General features: G+C 53.0%; 1 long non-coding RNA gene across 4 annotated transcripts in view; it reads right to left on the bottom strand.

Annotated features, from left to right (window-relative positions):
- LOC110256380 (uncharacterized) overlaps nucleotides 1-18389 on the bottom strand; it is a 31543-nt gene extending 13154 nt beyond the window's left edge. Inside the window, exons 1-3 of one of the 4 annotated variants that reach the window (XR_002337782.2) lie at nucleotides 15418-15448; nucleotides 15119-15243; nucleotides 9298-11277 (exon numbers count right to left, since the gene is read on the bottom strand). This is a non-coding gene — a long non-coding RNA (uncharacterized LOC110256380). Of the gene's footprint in view, nucleotides 1-9297; nucleotides 11278-15118; nucleotides 15244-15417; nucleotides 15449-18018 lie in introns of those variants that run through there. The other 3 variants (XR_014828869.1, XR_014828868.1, XR_014828876.1) reach the window with 3 other exon arrangements.
- Between the last annotated feature and the right edge of the window lie 51 nt (nucleotides 18390-18440).

The raw sequence follows: 18440 nt of genomic DNA, 5'->3' as shown, positions 1-18440 counted from the left end.
CAGGCCTTTGGCCAAAGCTGTGGGTTGGCGGCCCCAAAGGGCTTCCGATTCCTCTCCCTTTCCTTCTACTGTGGAGATGAGCAAAACTGTAAAACTCCATTGTCCCAGCCTCTCTTGCCGTTGGAGGTGGCCATGCAAACCAGTTCTAGCTAATGAGATGGAACAGAAGTCCCCAGGGAGCACTTCCCTTTGCGAATAAAGACATAAAATCTGGCAAGGAAAAGACTTTTTCACCCTTTGCTCCTTGGCCTTTTCATGAGGCCTAGAGGTTTGGCAGCCACTTTGGGACCATGAGGCAGCAATGTGAGTTCAAGGCCTCCCTACTGAGGATAGCGAAAAGGAAGATAGAAAGAGCCAGGGTGCCTTGTGGCACCTATAAACCTCTAGGCCAACCCCTGACTGCCCACAGCAGATTTATTGTTGTCTAAGTCAGAATCCTCTGTTTAAGCTGCTGTTGTAGTTTATTTGCAGTGAACACAATGCTGATGATACATGACCCTGCCTGAATGGGCCTTGCTGAGTTCATATTTTATTGCTCTCCTTGGGGTTCACTGCATTGGCCTCTTTGGGTTCTTTGACCAGACTGAGCTCGTTCCTGCCTCAGGGCCTTTGCACTGCCCATGTCTGCTCATGGCTGATTCCTCCCATTATCCAAGCCTCAGCTCCAATGCTACTGCCTCTGAAAGCCCCTCCCCGTCCACTGCATAACCTGGGGGAGGCTCCCCAGAGCCTCCTCACCCATGACCTTGCTTAATTTTACCACCATTCCCTCTTGCTAGCTGATAGGTTCTCTTTCTATTTCTTCATCTGCCTGTTTAACAGAATATGAGCTTCATGGGGGAGGCCGGGGTCAGGACTTTCGCCTGCGTTGCTCACCCCCCGCGCCCAGTGCACGCACACAGTAGGCACTCCACTAAGGTTTGCTGGATTAATGACTGTGTGTGTTCATTAATGCCGCTGCCTGCCTGATGTACCCACTCTCTCCCTCTTTGCTGGAGAGCTGGAAATACCCACTCTTGCTCTCCTAGGAAAGCCTTCTTGGGACTCCTGTGCTGAGGCTAAGACAGGTCTGTTCCTGAACCCAGGACTTTCTGTGTCTCTCCGATAATTACAGGGCAGTCGACATCTTCATCCCTTAAATGTCACCTCCCTCTCCAGGAGTCAACTCCAAGAGGGCATGGACGGTCTTCTTGGTTCCTCATTCCATGGCCAGTGCCTGACCCAGGTAGAAGTGTTTGTTGAATGAATGAATGAGCAAATGAATGAAGGACAGGAGCTCCTGGCTGGGGAAGGGGGTCTTTCCATGACTTGGCTCACTGTTCCAGCCTAGACCATGGCCTGAAGGCAGGGACCACTCAAGTCCCGTCTCCCCCATCCCTGCTGCAAGAAAAAACGCAATCACAGCAGTGCGCCCGCCTCAGAGCAGCCCTGCTTGGAACAAAGGGGCAGCTAGGGCTTCTGCCCAGACAAGCGCCTGCATCAGCAGCGCCGGGCCAAGCCAGCCGCTGCACAGCCCAGGGGCTCCGGGCTCTTTCTCAGCCAGATTTTGCCCCTTCCCTCCACCCCATCGTCCTTCCTCGCCCTCTCCCCCAAACAAGAGCACACGCCCTCGGCCCTCGCGTGGAATTTTTCGTCTTCAAAGCACTTTATAAACATTAGCTCATTAGCTGAGCAGCCCCTGGACACCAGGAGGCTGCTCCCTGGGTGTCTTCTGAGTCATCCGCCAGAGTTTACCGACAAAAACAAGTTTTTCCCATAGAGCGAATGCGGCGGCGCCACAGCCAAGATCACTGCGTCTCAGAAAAAAGGGAAGAAGGAAGGAGAGAGACGCCGCACCAGCCGCGCGCTGGGCCCGGTGTCCGCTCGGAGAAGCAGGGGAGCCGGGGAGCCGCGGGGTGCCAGGCTCAGGGCAGCGTCACTGGGCTTCGGTGCCCTGCCCAGGGTCCGAGCCCCCACAGGGCAGTAGCTGCTAGACCGTCGCCCCCAACACCCTGGCACCTCCTCCTGCTTCCCCCTCCTGACCCACATCTGCCTCCCCCCACCCCGGAGGGGGGGCTCCTCCCCTCCCGCCCCCACTCCCCGCAGCAGACCTGTGAGCGGAGGACCCATCATTGCTCCTAACCTAGGAGAGGCGGGTGGCTGCTTGGGGACTGCATGACCTGGGTTCAAATCCCACATGGGCACGTCCAAGCTTGGGCAGGTGGCTGAGACTCTGTTTTCCCCTCCGGAGAATGGGGGCAGGGCGGGGAAGCGAGTGGCCGTGGAAGAGTGCAAGGGGCGCCTGGCACTTGGGGGTCCACACTGTCCTCAGGAAGGGGGCAGCTTCCTACCTCCCTGCTTCTAGGGCATCGCAGGGGTAGGGCACAGGTCCAGCACAGGGAGCTAAGCTCCGAGCATCACTGGCTTGACGGAGGGCCTGGTCTCAACCCTCCCCGCCTCCACAGCCCACAGCATCAGTCTGCAGAGGAGGCAGCTGGTGAAGGCCCAGCCTAAAAGCCCAGAGAACACCGCCTCAGCCACTGCGAGGGCCAGCCTGGCTCATGGTAAAAACCCCGGAAATTCTGCTTCCTAGAAACTCCTTCCCTTTGTCTCAACCAATATGGATTGAGCCCCTACTGTGCGCCAGGCCCCAGGCTGGGCAGGGGACCCTGCCTCTGAAGATGGCGAAAGAGAGCTGAGGGGAGTTCCCGTTGTGGCTGAGCGGGTTAAGGGCCTGACATAGCACCCATGAGGATGAGGGTCTGATCCCTGGCCTGGATCAGGGTTACAGATCTGGCGTTACTACAGCTGTGGCATAGGTGACACGTGTGGTTCAGATCCAGTGTTGCTGTGGCTGTGGTGTAGGCTGGCAGCCGCAGCTCCAATTTGACCCTTAGCCTGGGAACCTCCATGTGCCGCGGGTGCAGCTGTGAAAACAAAAAGAGAGAGAGAGAGAGAGCTGAGGGTCCCTCCTGAGCACAAACCAGCTGCTTACTACTCCATGCTATGGGGTAAAGGTCCAAGTGAACCTGGCCCCCAAATGTGGGCTCCTTGAGGACAAAGATGCTGTTTGGCAGGTGAGAACACTGCTGGCCATCCTGGGCATCCATTTCACCCCCATTTTCCTTCCTGACAGAACCTCGGCTTTGTTGGAGTTAGCAAATATGCACACATAAAGTATGCACCTCCCAGGCTCCGTTGCAGCTAGCTGGGTCGCTTCACCCAATTGTGGCGAATAAAATGGAATTAGGAGTCTTCTGCTGCAAATACCTAGGAAATCTGGTTTTCTGATAAAAAGAGGAATTCACCTGGCAGGAGCCTTTTGTCCTTTGCCCTTCGCGTTTCCCTAATCTTCACCCTACCTGTCCTACCTGGAATGCTGTCACAGTAGCTGGAGGTGAAGCAGCCATTTTGTGCCATAAGGATGAAAGCCACATGCTGGGGATGGCAGGGCAGGAAGCCAGAAGGACTTCTGGATGGGCTGCCCACCTCTGACTGCTTCCCACAGGACTGTCTGGGGTCTGTGTTTAAACCGTCTTGGTCAGATTTCTGTGACTTGCAACCTAACAGCAAGCCCTTCTTCATCACTCGGCTGCCTGGGAGGCCCTCACAGTGGGCAGCAGAAGGGCCAGCACTGAGCAGCTGCTTAATAAACCTGAGGGAACGATGGAGCGAATGGAGGGAGGGGGCTTGCAGTTAGGCTGCAAGTCACAGAGAACCAGTTTCAGACCGCCCCAGAGACTGCAGGACCTGAACTGCAAACTCGACCCCACAGGGAAGAGTGGCAGACAGGTGCACCTGTTAGGAGACCTACATTCCGAGTCATTCCTCCCCCGGCCCTGTGACCCTAACAAGTTCCCTTCCCTCTCTGGACCTCGGTTTTCCTGGCTGAAAACTTCACGTGTGGCACTTCGGTGGGTATGTACAGGGAACAGCCAGGTTCGTGGGCAACAGCCTCTGTGACGCTTCTCTCTTTTCTTTCTGGTGAAGGAGGGAAGGGGTTTCTCTCACTCAGGCCAAATTCCATAGGGGGGACAATGAAGGAAGAAGCTTCTGGTTTGGGTTGTTATCCGGGAAAGACTAGCCTTGACCGAGCTTACTACCCCTGTGCCAGACACCAACAGCTGTGCGTCATCTCTGTGAATCATTTTTTTTCTTTTTTACGGCTACACCTGTGGCATATGGAGGTTCCCAGGCCAAGGGTGGAATCGGAGGTGCAGCGGCCAGCCTGCGCCACAGCCACAGCCACCCCGGATCCAAGCCAAACCTGCAACCTACAACGCAGCTCAGGGCAATGCTGGGTCCTTAACCCCCTGAACGAGGCCAGGGATGAACCCACATCCTCACAGAGACAGTGTCAGGTCCTTAACCCACTGAGCCACGACAGGGACTCCATCTCTCTGAAACTTCACTCCACCCTGCAGACTGGATACTCTAATTATCCCTATTTAACAATGAGGAAACTGAGGCCCAAGGTTAAATAGCTTGGCCTCCTTTACTGGGCGACACGTGGCAGAGCCAGGACTTGCAAGCTGAAGGGCTAAGACCAGACCTAACTGTAATCCCCCACTGTGGGGGTGGTGGGAGGGAACCTACAAGAGGTGGTGTCATTTTTCCTAATGTCCCAGGGGAAAATTCAACAAGCAGTCCCAGGACTGGAGCCCGGGTCATTCTGCCTCCCAGGCAGGTGTCCCCTCCCAGGAGGAGCTGGCCATTGAGGGTACGAGAAGGATAGAAGGAGAGACAGACAGCAGCGTGAACCCAACCATGGAATATTTGCTAGGCAGAGAGGCCCAGAGCCACAGGGACAAAGAGAGGTGAAGGGTTCTGAGGGCGACATCAAGGGAGGCTTCCTGGAGGAAGTGGCATTGAGAGAGCCGCTTTGAAGGGGTGGGATCCAGGAAGGGATTGTATTCCAGACCTGAAGGACCAGAGGAGGGCTGGGCACTTGCTCCTCTGTGTTCTTTGAAGGCGGGGGGGGGGGGGGGGGGCAGCGGTGGAGGCAGCCCCCCCATGACTGTCTCCCCCATTGGAGCATGTGTTGCCCCAGAATCTTCCTCAGGACTTAGCACAGGCCAGGGTGCAGGGGACGGAGAGGGGGTGGATGAGGTGCAGCTGGGTCCCAGAACATCTTGGTGTGAGCAGGGGATGAGGGCAGAAATGTTGCCATACAAGGCAGCTTCCTCACCTTTGGAACCCGCGGCCTCCCCATCCCCCGCCCGCGACTCCCCAGCTGCCCCTTGTTGGCAGGGAGTGCTGGCTGGCAGGGGAGGCCAGAGGGGCGTCTGGGGTGGATAGACTCGCCTAAGAGACAGGGTGGTCGCCCTCCCCCTCCCAAGATTCTGCATCATTAGCGAGCCCCGCTGGTTCTGAGGCACAGCCAGGTTTGAGAACCACTCGCTGCACCTGTGTGAGTCTCAGTTTCCTTACCTGGGAAATGGGGGAGTGTATGTCCCACCCCCCTGGCAGAGCTATGAAGATGGGGAGATGGGGCACCTGAGTGTCTAGCAAGGGCGAAAGCCCTGCAGGTAAATGACAGGCCCTGTTATTCCACACACTCAACCAGCAACTGGCCACAGCAATGAGGCAATGGCCTTGACCTCTGCCATAGCCTCGGAAATGGCCCGGAAACTGGGCAAGAAGTTGGAGGATTGTTCTATCTGTGAAAAATTCATGGTGACCAAGTATTCATCCAGTACCTCCCAGGTTAATTTTTCAAATGCAAGTTTTATCAGCCAAGAAGAGAGCTTGATGCAGTAATTAGCAGAGGGGAAAGCAGAAAAGTGAATAAACCAGAAAACTGAAAATCAGCCTCCGCTCCCCACCCCCGAACGGGCCCAGCAGGAGTCAAATATTAATTAACTGCTTCTTCCACTTGGACCTCCTGTTTGCAGGATTCATTCATGTTTGTTGTAACAAACGCTGCAGGAGCCAACCAACAAAACCCATCTCTTTAGAGGAAGAGGTGGAGCCCAAAGTCACCAACAGAACAGACACCTGGCTGGGCTGGACCTTGGGGAGTTTTCTCTTAAAACACATGCATCCAATCTTTAGTCATCTGTATAGGATACCAAGGAGGAGTTGGGGTGGGGTGGGGTGTTCCATTACTTTTACCTGGATGGCAGGTATTTGCAGGTATCTGGAGCCATCAAAAACATGCACTTTTGAAGGTAATAATCCCACATACCAATCATGGTATTCAGGCACAAGGACGATTTCAACAAATTCCAAAGTAAAACATTCTCGACCCAGTGAAATAAAATTTTTAAATTCAATTAATAGGGTTTTTTTTAACCTAATGTAGAAATTTGAAAACTCTTTTCCAGATAACCCTTGAGATAAAGAGGGAACTCAAGGAGTTCCCACTACGGCATAGCAGTTTAAGGATCTATCATGGTCTCCAGAGCAGTGTGAGTTTGATCCCCAGCCTGGCACAGTGGATGAAGGATCTGGCCTTGCCGCAGCTGTGGTGTAGGTCGCAGCTGCAGCTCAGATTTGATCCCTGGCCCAGGAACTTCCATATGCTGCAAGTGTGGCCAAAAAAAAAAGAGAGGGAGCTCACAAGGGAATTACATACTACTTAGACATTTCATACTATTTGGATATGAAATAAAATGAGGAGTTCTTATTGTGGCTCAGCGGTAATGAACTCAACCCGACTAGAATGCATGAGGACATGGGTTTGATCCATGGTCTCACTCAGTGGGTTAAGGATCTGGTGTTGCTGTGAGCTGTAGTGTAGGTCACAGATACAGCTCGAATCTGGCATTCCTGTGGCTGTGGTGGAGGCCGGCAGCTGCAGCTCCTATTTGACAGCTAGCCTGGGAACCTCCATATGCCATGGGTGCAGCCCTAGAAAAACCAAAAAAAAAAAAAAAAAAAAGGGGAAAGGAAGAAAAGAAAGAAAATGAGAGCATTGAATACTAAAACTTATAGGGTGCAGCCCAAGCAATACTCAAAGGAAAATTCATATCCATAAATATACTGAAAAGATATTAATTCCCTAAAAAGAGATTCTTTTACCAGAAAGTTGGCTTACCCATCAAAAAACCCTCACTTAGGGGAGAAATTTCTGTCTAGTTGTCTTGCCAAGTGTTCCTACAAAAGATGGGCTGCTAATACACAATTTTCTTTCCAAAAACTCTTCGTCTCCAAACTTGAGATATATGATGATGAAATTCCAAGAGTACCAAAGATGCATCAGTATCCACTGGGCTTACTCTTTCCAGTGGACAGATAATGAAAGCAAGGTACAGAAAGTCTCTAATGCCTACAGAGAACCCTCAATCCCAATTCCGTTCGCATTACTGGCGGCCTTTACCTGAAGCCTCCAGATAAGCAGTGGGTAGGGAGTATAAGGAGGCCAAAATTCTAGTTCCTGGCTCTTCCACTCATTAGCTGTCTGACCTTAATCAAGTCACTTAACATTATGTAGTAGTCAGTTTTTGCCATAATGATGCTGTTTAACAAACAGCCTCAAATTCTCACTAACTTCTTACACAAACACGTATTCTCATTAGTCTGTAAGTTGATTGCAATTGGTTGGTCTAGGCTGGACTCAACTAAGTAGTTGTGTTTCAGGCTTTGGGTCAGTTGAACTTGGCTCCAAGCTGTGAGCTGGGCTCAGGTGTGTCCTGTGTGTCTTCACATTCTTTGGGGTCAGAATCTAATTGGGATATGTTTGTTGTGCCAGATCACAAACATGCAAGACGTAGGGCAGAAGCATGCAACATCTCCTCAGGCCTCCTCTGAAGAGGCATCCTGTCTCTCCTACCCACAGTCCACTGGGCAGAGTAGGTCATGTGGCCAAGGTGAAAGTCAGTGGGTTGGGAAAATCTATTCTGCCTCAAGAAGGAGGGGCTTGAAGAACTGCTGAACAACAGGCCAATCTGTCCTACTCGTCTTAGCCTGGGTTTTCTTGTCTGTAAAATGCGACTGGTGAAAATTGCTACCTCACAGGAACAAAAGTCCGGAGCTTTGCTCTAACTTAACCATACCTAAACCCTGCTCTGGTTGCCTTTGGACTCAGGTTATGTCCCACGCTGCCCAGGGACAGAGCGGGGTTGCCAGTGCTGGAGCTGGGGGGTGGAGCCGAGGCCACTCAAACCCCAGGTCTGTTCCTGGATGGAGAAGAGTTGGAACCTATGTCAGGAATTTCACCACAAAGCCCAATGCGTGTTATACACACTCTGTTAACCATCGAATTTCCAAAATTGCTTAAAAGTCCCACTAAAATGTTCACTACAGGAATCTCCTCCCCTTATCAAGGGCCCTCCGGAGCTGTAAGCAAGGCTGGCTGGCTGTCTTGAGCCCCCTGTGGGCTGCATTAGCACCCTCACGCAGACAGACCCCTGGCGATGGAGGAGGGGCTCAGACTAGCTTCAAGGACTGGTCTCAGGATGATTCCTCAGTCTGTCCAGCCGCCTTTTCAAAACCACGAGGAAGCCAAAGGCAGGCGAGTAGAGTCCCAGAGCATTTGGTGTCTGGGGAAGGAAACACTTGAGTTCGAAGCTCCCCGCTCTGCCACTTTCCGACTCAAGAAACACCAGCAAATCTGGTGAGCTCTGCACCCCTCAGTGTCCTGATCTGGAAGTCGGGCTGATGACTGCATCTCAGGTGGGCGTCTGCACGGGGTGGGGGGATGATTCAGAATGTGGAATAGGACAGCGATGGTTGGAACCCCAGCGCTTCCACTGAGGGATCCTAGGAAAGCTTTGGCCTCTTCCTTTGTGAACTGGGGACCATACAACCAGCTGCCTGACGGGGTGTGTGAAAGTCCCACTCTGGGAACCAGTGCGTGCCCAGTGTGGACTCGGTTCTCCAGCTCATGGTTCCCATCCCTTCCCCGTGACTCGGAAAACACCAGATAGGCTGCCTGTATCAGCATATGGGGACAGAACTAGGCACTAAGTATGGGGTGATGGGCATGTCAGATAATGTGCCTTATAAATGTTCATAAGTTCAGTGAGTAAGATATCCAGACTTCATCAAATCTAAGATGTTAGCAATGGTGAGACCCGCCCCAATCTCAGAGGTGTCGGTATGGAGGGGGCAGGGCGGGGCGTGGGTGCCTTAGAATAAATTAAATTCGGTGCATGGTTTTCAGCTGTGGTTCCCAAGAATGAAACGGTGTCTGATTTCATCACCCTGCGCGAGCCTCGTCCTCCTGAGTACACTGCCTGCTGCTGGGGAACGGTGGTCCCCTCCCACCCTCCCCTGTCCTGAAAGGGTCCGGCGCATAGTAGGTACTCAACAAATACCTGCTGAAGAAACGAATCAATCGACCCCTCCACTCATCAAAGAATCAATGAATGCATCAGCAATGAATGACACTTTTTTTTTTTTTTTTTTTGCTTTTTAGGGCCACACCCACGGCATATGGAGGTTCCCGGGCTAGGGGTGGAATCGGAGCTGCAGCCGCTGGCCTACACCACAGCCACAGCAATAAGGGATCCAAGACACATCTTCGACCTACACCACAGTTCATGGCAACGCCGGATCCTTAACCCACTGAGCGAGGCCAGGGATCGAACCCACAGACTCATGGTTCCTAGTTGGATTTGTTACCCGCTGCACCACAACGGGAACTGACACTCGTTGATTTAAACAACTGTGTTCACCACTAGGAAAGGGCAAGACTGGTTAGATTTTTTTTCTTTTTTTTCAAGAGGGACTTCCATGCTAGACTGATGTTAAAAAATATTTTTGTCAAGAGTTCCCATTGTGGCTCAGTGGTAACACACCCGACTAATACCTATGAAGATATAGGTCCAACCCCTGGCCTTGTTCAGGGGGTTAAGTATTCAGTGTTGCTGTGGCTGTGGCATAGGCTGGCAGCTGCAGCTCTGATTCAGCCTCCAGCCTGGAAATTCCATATGCTGCATGTGCAGCCCTGAAAATATATATGTGTGTGTGTGTGTGTGTGTGTGTGTGTGTGTATCTCCACATCTGATACATGCAAAGCTAAAACAGTTGTTCACCAAGATTGTTGCACACAGACAGTGATGGTTCACCGAACAGGCAGAAACTGGGCATCTGTTATCTGTGAGGGACAAAATAAGGTACCGGGCACAGAGATATGGCTCTGCCCACAGGAAGTTTATAGTCTAGGGCAGGAGACAGACTTGTTAACTCTTTGTGGTAGCCATATGATGAGAAGCCCTCACCACCCTGCCCCCAGTTAATAGCCTTTTAATTTATTTTTGTGATCCACAAATTGGTCAAGCTCCCCTTTGGCTTTCTTCAAGGATTTTGTATCAGTGACCAAGCTACTGTAGTCACTGAACCAGGCCATTTGCCTCCTGCATGCATCCAAGGACTACATTTCCCAGCCTCCCTTGCAGCTAGGTAGGTACCATGTGACTCCATACTGGCCAATGGAAGGGAAGAATGCAAATTCAGACTTCGCCATAAAACAACCTGCAGCATCATCCACATACTCCCTCCTACCTCTGGTGTGCAAGGCTGAAAGCAAAAAAGTCTGGCATGGTGGAACTGACAATGGGAGGAGCCTGGAGCCTGGAGGAAAGCTGTCTGAGCCACTGGACTGCAGTGTGAGAAAGAAAGAAACTTGCAGTATCAAGTCCCTAAGGTTTCAGGAATTATTTGTTACTGCAGCAGAGCCTAGCCCAACTCACACCTTTTATAAAAATAATTCCGTTTTTCTTTTTTTCTTTTTTTTTTTTTTCTTTTTAGGTGTGCACCTGTGGCATATGGAAGTTCCCCCACTAGGGGTTGAATTGGAGCTGCAGCTGCTGACCTGCACCATGGCCACAGCAACGTCAGATCTACACTGCACCTTACCGTGACCCTGGATCCTTAACCTACTGAAGGAGGCCAGGGATCAACCCACATCTTCATGGACACTAGTCAGGTTCTTAACCCTCTGAGCCACAGTGGGAACTCCCATGCCTTTTTCTAATGAATGAGAAATGAATGGGACAAAAACATCCTCACTGCCAAGGAGGACACCAGGCCCTGAAGAGAGCCCCTGCCACAAGGAGGCAGCACAAAGGGAGATGAGGCTCCACGCTGGGACCATCGCTGTCCCTACAGCAGCAGTGCTGGGGCAAACCACCCTCCCAACCCTGAGCCTTGAAAACCAAGGAAATTAGGCTGAAAAGATGGACAAGAACAGCATCAATGTTTCACAAGTTCACGAGGTTGTTCACCAGCCTCAGCTCTCCGTCCTGGAAGCCGCCTTCTTCCTGCCATCTGCTTCCCCCGGTGTCAGGGTTCAAAGAGACAAATCAGCCTAGATTCCAGTCAGTTCACCTCTCTGGGCCTCGGCCTCCTCGTCTGTAAAGTGGGCGCGATGAGGAAGGTATCTCAGTCATGGATTCTATCGCGAGGGGTCAACAAGACGACTCATGCCAAGAAGGTGGTGACAAGTACACAGTAAGGGCTCAATGGATAGGCTCAGAGGGGGCACGGGGAGCCATCACTAAGGACACAAGGCCGAGACCCACTTTGCTACACCCTGGGATTAGTTCTGGGCAAAGGCTCCAACTGCCCCCTTCCCCCAGCACAAACCACCAGGCTTCACTCTCGAATCTGTTTGCCTCTCTCCTCGTCCCCCCTCCCCACCCCTTTCGTGTCACAAGCAGAGCTCCTTCCCTCATTTGCACCCCTCCTGAAGCCAGAGCAGCAACTTTAGGCAACTCACTTAGCCTTGAGCGCATGCGCGTGTGCGTGCGTGCGTGTGTGCGTGCGTGCGTGTGTGTGATGGGGCAGGCAGTATTGGACCCATGTGATTCCTGCCTCCCACTCCACCATTATTAGCGGGAGGACACGCCACAGACACGTCTTGCTTCTGCACCTCGGTTTCCTCATCTGTATGACAAAAGGAATGATGGGGCCTGGGTCCCCAAGGGGCTCACGGAGGACATGGATGTCGAGGACCCTCCCAGGTGCCCTTCTGCCAACACAAAGTCCAGACCGAGATCCTGTGTGGCACCACGTTGCTGTTGTTGGGAGGGTGGGCTGTGGCATGCAGAAGCTCCGGGGTCAGGAATCAAACCCAAGCCACAGCAGTGATCAGAGCCACAGCAGTAACAATGCCAGATCCCCAACCTACTAAGCCACCCGGGAACTCCAGCCCCACATTTTGCATTTTCTTTAATTAAAAGGAGCTCAGGAGATGATGGGGAGAGCTGATTGGAACTCCCTGGGCTCTTTCTCACTCTCTTCAACACACACTTCAGAAATGATTTTTTTGTTGTTGTTGAGAAACGCTCTTAAAACAAAACCAAAAACTCTGCTTTGTTCCGTGTAAGCAGCATTAAAAATTCACCACTTGTGGGGAGCAGGCGGGGCAGGAATGACGCCTGAGCTCAGAACAGATTGCTGGAGAGTTGGGGCCAGTGAAGCAGGGACCTGGGCCCCGGGGAAGGGCTGTGAGCTTGGTACCCTCTGCCCCGGAAGCCTGCAAGGCTGGGCACTCCCCTGCCCCAAGTCCCCACCCCAAAGCCCCGTTTACTTCTTTTATCGCCCTCACGGCAGTCTTGTTTGTTTATCTACTGACTTAGGTCTTCTTTGTTTCCCATCTGGTCTGGAATGTAAGAAAAGTCCTTAGGAGTGGAGACCGTGTGGGTCTGGGAGCTGATGCAGAGCCCGGCACATAGTAGGCTCTTAATAGTTGTGAAAGAACAAAAGGATGACGTGAACACCAGAGCAAATGGGTGAACGGACAAAAGAGCAAGAACAAGGCACAGCCGATCAAGAATGGATGAGACCAGCTTCCTCTTGCTTGAATCAGAGGCTGGTACCCACAGGGCAGCAGTGGTCAGGAGACGTGTGGCCCCAGAACTTCCGTTCTCTGGGCCTCCGTTACCCCATCTGTAAAATGGGGATAATTGTGCTGCCCACCCTGCTAGATTGTTTTGAGGGTTCATGAAAAAAAAAAACCCATATTTGGGAGTTCCCTGCTGGCTCAGCGGGTTGAGGATCCAGCGTTGTCACTGCCATGGCTCAGGTTACTGCCGTGGCTGGGGTTCCATCCCTGGCCCAGGAACTTCCGCATGCCACAGGCACAGCCAAAAAAAAAAATCCGTGTTAAACGTAGTTCTGTGTCTGGCACCATGGCCTACAGTTTTTTCACTGAGTGGGGAGGTGGAGGAGGCAGGTGGCACGCACACCAGCTCCCACCACTCAAATGTAAAAAAAAAATTCTAAGATTCTGTTCCTAAGATTCAAGGAGCTTCTCACTGCTTAGAAACTCCCAGCTGAGGCCGTTGAGGGGACAAAGGTCTGTACTAAGTGAGTTATAAAAACAACTCGGAGCCAGGAACCGCTGAGCCGCCCCCCACCCACCCACATACACACACACACACACACACACGCACGCACGCACGCACGCACGCACGCACAGCCAGCCCAGGATTAACTCTGGCCTGCCCAGCACACTCAGCTTCTGGCAGGATTTTGAGAAAGGAAAACAGAGGGAGGGGGGACATTTTCCATTTCATTTTAATACTAATCCTCTCAACTCTTCAAAGCACTTTTTTGTCATCTGATGCTCACAGTAAGTACCTCCTGGAGGAAGAAGACAAATGAGGAAACTGAGGCCCAAGAGAGGCAAGGGGCATTGCCTGAGGATAACAGGCCAGTCTGGGGCTAGAGCCCACTTCTCCTGACCCCCCAGTCCCCGCGCCGTCTGCTGGACCAGCCCAGATGCCCAAAGCCATGAACAGACACTCCATCCTCATCTCAGGGGCAGCTACCGGGCAGCTTTGCCATGAAGGCTCCCAGCTGAGCCCTTGGCAGACATCACCAATCAACTGTAGCACAAGGCAAATGCCTTCCAAACCAAGGCTCCGGACAGACACTACCAATCAATCAGAGTGGGCCTAAGAGATGAAAAGGATCCTCAGCCCTGCTCTGGGCAGTGAGAGCCGCCTGGTGTTCTTAGCACAGCACCTGCTCCTCGGCCAGTATTTAGTCCATGATCGTTGAGGGAGGGAATGAATAGATGAATAAATGAATGAATGAACAAGCAAATGGGCACCCAGCCTGTGCCAGGTGCTTGGGCAGAGACCCCAGACGAGAGATCACATCTGTCCTCTCTGCATATTCCATCGATAAGCACAGAATTCGTTCAAAAGGCCAACGAATCCAAAAGTAAGAGCGGGGGTCTCCCTTCCTCTTCTGCTGCTCGCGGTGCCCCCACTTCCCCAGGGCCCTGGGATCAGAGTTACTTCTCTTTCCCTGCTGTGTGACCCCAGGCAAGCTACCCAAGCTCTCTGTCCCTCAGTGGCTTCATCCATAAATGGAGATTACGGCCAAGCCTGCCTCAAAGTTTGGTGTGGGGCTTCAAGGAGACCACCCGGGGAAGCATTCGGCCTCGTGCCTGGCACAGAACACGAGCTCCAAAAAGCCAGGCCGCTGTCAATCTTCCACATTCCACTTAAGGGCCGTGATGTCTTCCCGGGCACCAAGCCCGTTGCCCAGGACCATGCTGGGCAAACACAGACAGGTCATTAACCTGTGTCTGGGAAAGGGACAGGAGGCTGGTTCTTCAGGGAAGGAGAGGGGATTCCCCAGCTCTGGAATCCCCGCCAAGAGCCCCAGTGCCCATCAGCCACAGAACAGCCCTCTTGGGGTGCAACACGGGGCTCCCGAGTCCAAGCATCACTGGCCCTGCAACCTCAGAGGGAACTCAGCAGTGACCCATGCCTTCTCTGCCGCTGCCCGCAGTCCCAAATCTCACTCCCCACAGAGCAACCCCCACTCCAAGCCCTAGAGACATGGAGCTGGGGCAGCCAGAAACCGGACTGGGAAGTGGGACAGCTGGGTTCCAGCCCCAGCTCCGGGCTGACACCCTCAACACATCCCTCCGCCTCTCTGGGCCTCAGTTTACCCTTCTGGAACCTGGAGGGGAGGGCGGCCCAACTCCTTGGGTGCTTCCAATTCTAACGTGTCTTCTGCATACTTACACGGATCGAGCGATTTCTTCCGCAAGTATTTATTCAGTGCCTACAGCCTACCAGGCTCTGTGGTGGGCCTTGAGCCTTTCTCAGTGCTAAAAGGCCCCTCCCCCTCCTTGGTCTCCATGGCAGCTTTGGGGGCCCCTCCCCCAACCTCCTCCACCCCGCCCCCACCCCCCTACCCCTACCCCTCACGCTTCTGATGGCAGACTTACAGCTCGGTATCATCCTGTCTGCTTATCTGTCTGCTTCCCTCTGAATCGTGGCCTCCTGAGGGCAGGATCACATCTTGTCCCCGATCCATTTGCAGCGATTCCAGAGCAGGGTTCTGGACATATCTCTGGGGTGAATAAACAAAGGAATGAATACATAAGTTTGAAATTTCTCTCCCCCTCCATGCCCTCAACACAAGACCCTCAAAGAAGCTTTTAGCCTCGGCATCCTCTTCCCCAAACCAGTCCCTGGAAGCCGACCAGGCAAGTCCCACTGCAGACCAGGAACCTTCCTAGCATACCTCCCACCACTGAGCTGGGTGACCAAAAGGTGCCACCAGCGTGCGTAGCCTCTTCAAGGTGTTCACGACTCCAAGGTGAGGCTGACACCACCTAGAAATTGACAGGAGCCCAGGTCCTGATAGGTTCTGTGCCCTGCTCCACACTGTCCCCGCAGACACTCAGTAAATATTTAGGCATTAATTAACTTCCTCCAGGGAGCAGTGACTCAGGGCCAGATGTAATCTCCCAGCTCCTGGGGGAAAGGTGAGCGCGCCAGCCTTTCTCAAGTGCCCAGACCCATGAGGCCAGCCCTTCACCCAAGAAGCCTTGTCTCACTCAGACCTGCCCCCCTGCACACGCGTGCACACGCCTACTCTTACACACATGTATGCATTCGACGCCCTGAACAGCCTATAGTACCTGCTCTGAGCCACCGAACATCCGAACAGAAGCCTTGTGTGTGACCGCCCATTCTAGAAATGTTTGTGAATTCCTACTGTGTGTGCCTGCAACCTTCACTGCTCTCAGGGCACCACGCAGCTCAGCTGTTCCATTGCCTCCTTTAGCAAGTGTTTTCTTACAACAGCTGCAACTCCCCCCCACCCCAGGCCACCCCAAAAAAGATCAAGGGTTTTTATTAAGCTAGACAACTGCTGAGCGCGGCCCCCCCGCCTCGACCCCTCCCCAGTCTACCTTTCAGATCTTAAGAAAGGAGACCAAGTGAGCACAGGCCCCTGAGAGAAGGACCCAACGAGTGGGGCCATGCAGACAGGGCTGACCATGGCGGGGAGAGGAAAGTGCTGATTGCAGAGAACCTCAAGTGAGCTCCAGTCCCAGAAACAGACTTAGGTTCAAATCCTGCCTTCACCAGCTCTTGGCTGAGTGACCTTGAGCAAGACACATAGACTCAAAGTCTTAGTCCCTCCCCCCCAATCAATTCGGAGCAAGGACAGAATGAAGGTCCAAAATCAGCAGGAATAATACATTCTCAGAGTTCCCACTGTGGTGCAGGGGTTAAGAATCCAACTAGTATCCATGAGGATGCAGATTCGATTCCTGGCCTTGCTCAGCAAGTTAAGGATCAGACGTTGCCACAAGCTGCGATGGTAGGGGTCGCAGATTCAGCTTGGATCTGGTGTGGCTGTGGCGTAGGCTGGCAGCTGCGGCTCCGCAATTTGACCCCTAGCATGGGAACTTCCATATGCCTTAGGTGCAGACATTAAAAAAAAAAATTCTCAGGGAGTTCCCTGGTGGTGCAGCAGGTTAAGGATCTGGTATTGTCGTCACTGCTGTGGCTCTGATTGCTCCTGTGGCACGGGTTTGATGCCTGGCCCGGAAACTTCCACACGCTTCTGGTGTGGCTAAAAATAAATTAATTAAAAACATGACAGCCAAAAATTTTAAAAGACAGGCCCTAGGGAAGCTAGGAGCAGTATATTTTTATTCTTACAGGTATTATCACATAAACAACCTCCACTCTTGCAGATTCCTATCATCAGATCACCAATAGAATGGAAGTAAGACACCCTTTCTCACAGTTTCTCTAAAATGTCAATCCTGGCTCCTCTGGGTTGGGGGGTGGGGGGAGCAGAAGAGGTGTTTCTGATCCCAGAAGCTCAGACCGGTTCGAGATTGGTCATGGATGGCCTGGAAAGACCAGAGCACTGGATCTGGAGCTGTGGGACCTTAGGCAAGTCCCTTCAGCTCTCAGTGCCCCAAGTTTTGTCTAAAAAATGGGGTAAGTGCTCCTTAAATCTGTTTTTACCCTGGATGCCTGGCACTGAGTAGATGCTGAAAAGCTGAGGAAACGGAGAAACCTGGGGAATTCTTAAGACTGAAGGGAGAGCCAGAGAGTGCAGGATGGGCTGGCTGGGTCCCTTCACAGCCACCAAGGGATGAGCATGCTGAGAAGAGCAGACCCAAGGAGAGGGCGAAACAACAAGAAGTTTGCTCCTGGGACCTCCTCCCATCCCTTGTGGAGTTCCCTTGTGGTGCAGTGGGTTAAGGACCTGGCATTGTCACTACAGCAGCTCAGGTCGCTGTGGTTGTGCAGGTTTGATCCCTGCCCCAGGAACTTCCATAGGCCTCAAGCTCTGCCAAAAAAAAAAAAAAAAAGGCAAAACATTGTCAACAAAAGATAAGCAGGTGAGTTTCTCAGCCCATGGTATCAGCCTCCTGTCTGGAGTTCACAGTCCTGGCCCGAATCTGAGCTCCGCCCTTTAGGAGCTGTGTGATTTCCCACGAGTCAACCCCACTGCTCTGAGACTGTCCCTGCTCTGCAAGCAGTCCCCAGAAAGGATTCAGGGCGTTTGTGGCAGGGGCCTGCCCATTCTAGGCACATAATAGTCCCTATTGTCATTCTTATTGGTTAGAGAGGAAAGGAAAGGTTACAGAACTGGTGATTAGGACAGCGGATGCCGGCTCTCAGAACTCGTTTAGACCTCAGCTGTTTGAGGCCCAAGACTCTCAAGACTCCTCCACCAGCGGAGACCAAAATTTACCAGGTTTTGGCTTCTCCCATCAGACAAAGGGTGTGGGAGGCCGTTCCCCAAGTATTCCCTGGGGCTTCTCCGTCAAAAAGTCAAGGCATCAGGCCCAACATTCTCCGCGGCTTTGGGTACCTTGAAATCTCTTTCCCCCCAGAGGGTCCTCAAAGGTCAAGCCGGCAGCCCCACTAGTCTCTTGCAAAGGCCTTGGGTCCCACGGGTCACTCAGGGGCAGCAGGTGAGATAGGAGGTGCCGCGTGGCCGGGAGTGGGAGCCGTGCGCACCTGCCGCAGGTGAGGCCCAGCCGTGCGGAAGGGGGAGGAGTCGTCGCCGCAGCACGCAGGTGAGCCGACCCCCGGCTCCCAGGAACTAGGCCGAGGGCGGCTGCGGGTTCCAACGTGGCGGGTGCGAGGCGACCCACGTCGCAGACAGCGGCCCCAGCGGCTCCGAGTCCCGCGCTGCGCGGCGGCCCCAGGAGAACATTCGAGGCAGCGACGGCGTTGGAGGCCCGGGGTCCGTTCGGTATTTGAATAGCACAAAGGAACCGCCTTGGTCTG

The sequence above is a fragment of the Sus scrofa genome, chromosome 1 (assembly GCF_054392235.1).
Source record: "Sus scrofa isolate SSC_HxYL_T2T_F1_AM1 chromosome 1, Sscrofa_HxYL_maternal_Yorkshire_Landrace_v2.0, whole genome shotgun sequence".
NCBI classification, from domain to species: domain Eukaryota; kingdom Metazoa; phylum Chordata; class Mammalia; order Artiodactyla; family Suidae; genus Sus; species Sus scrofa.
Note: the sequence above shows the minus strand (reverse complement) of the source record. Positions and strands in the feature narration are given on the sequence as shown.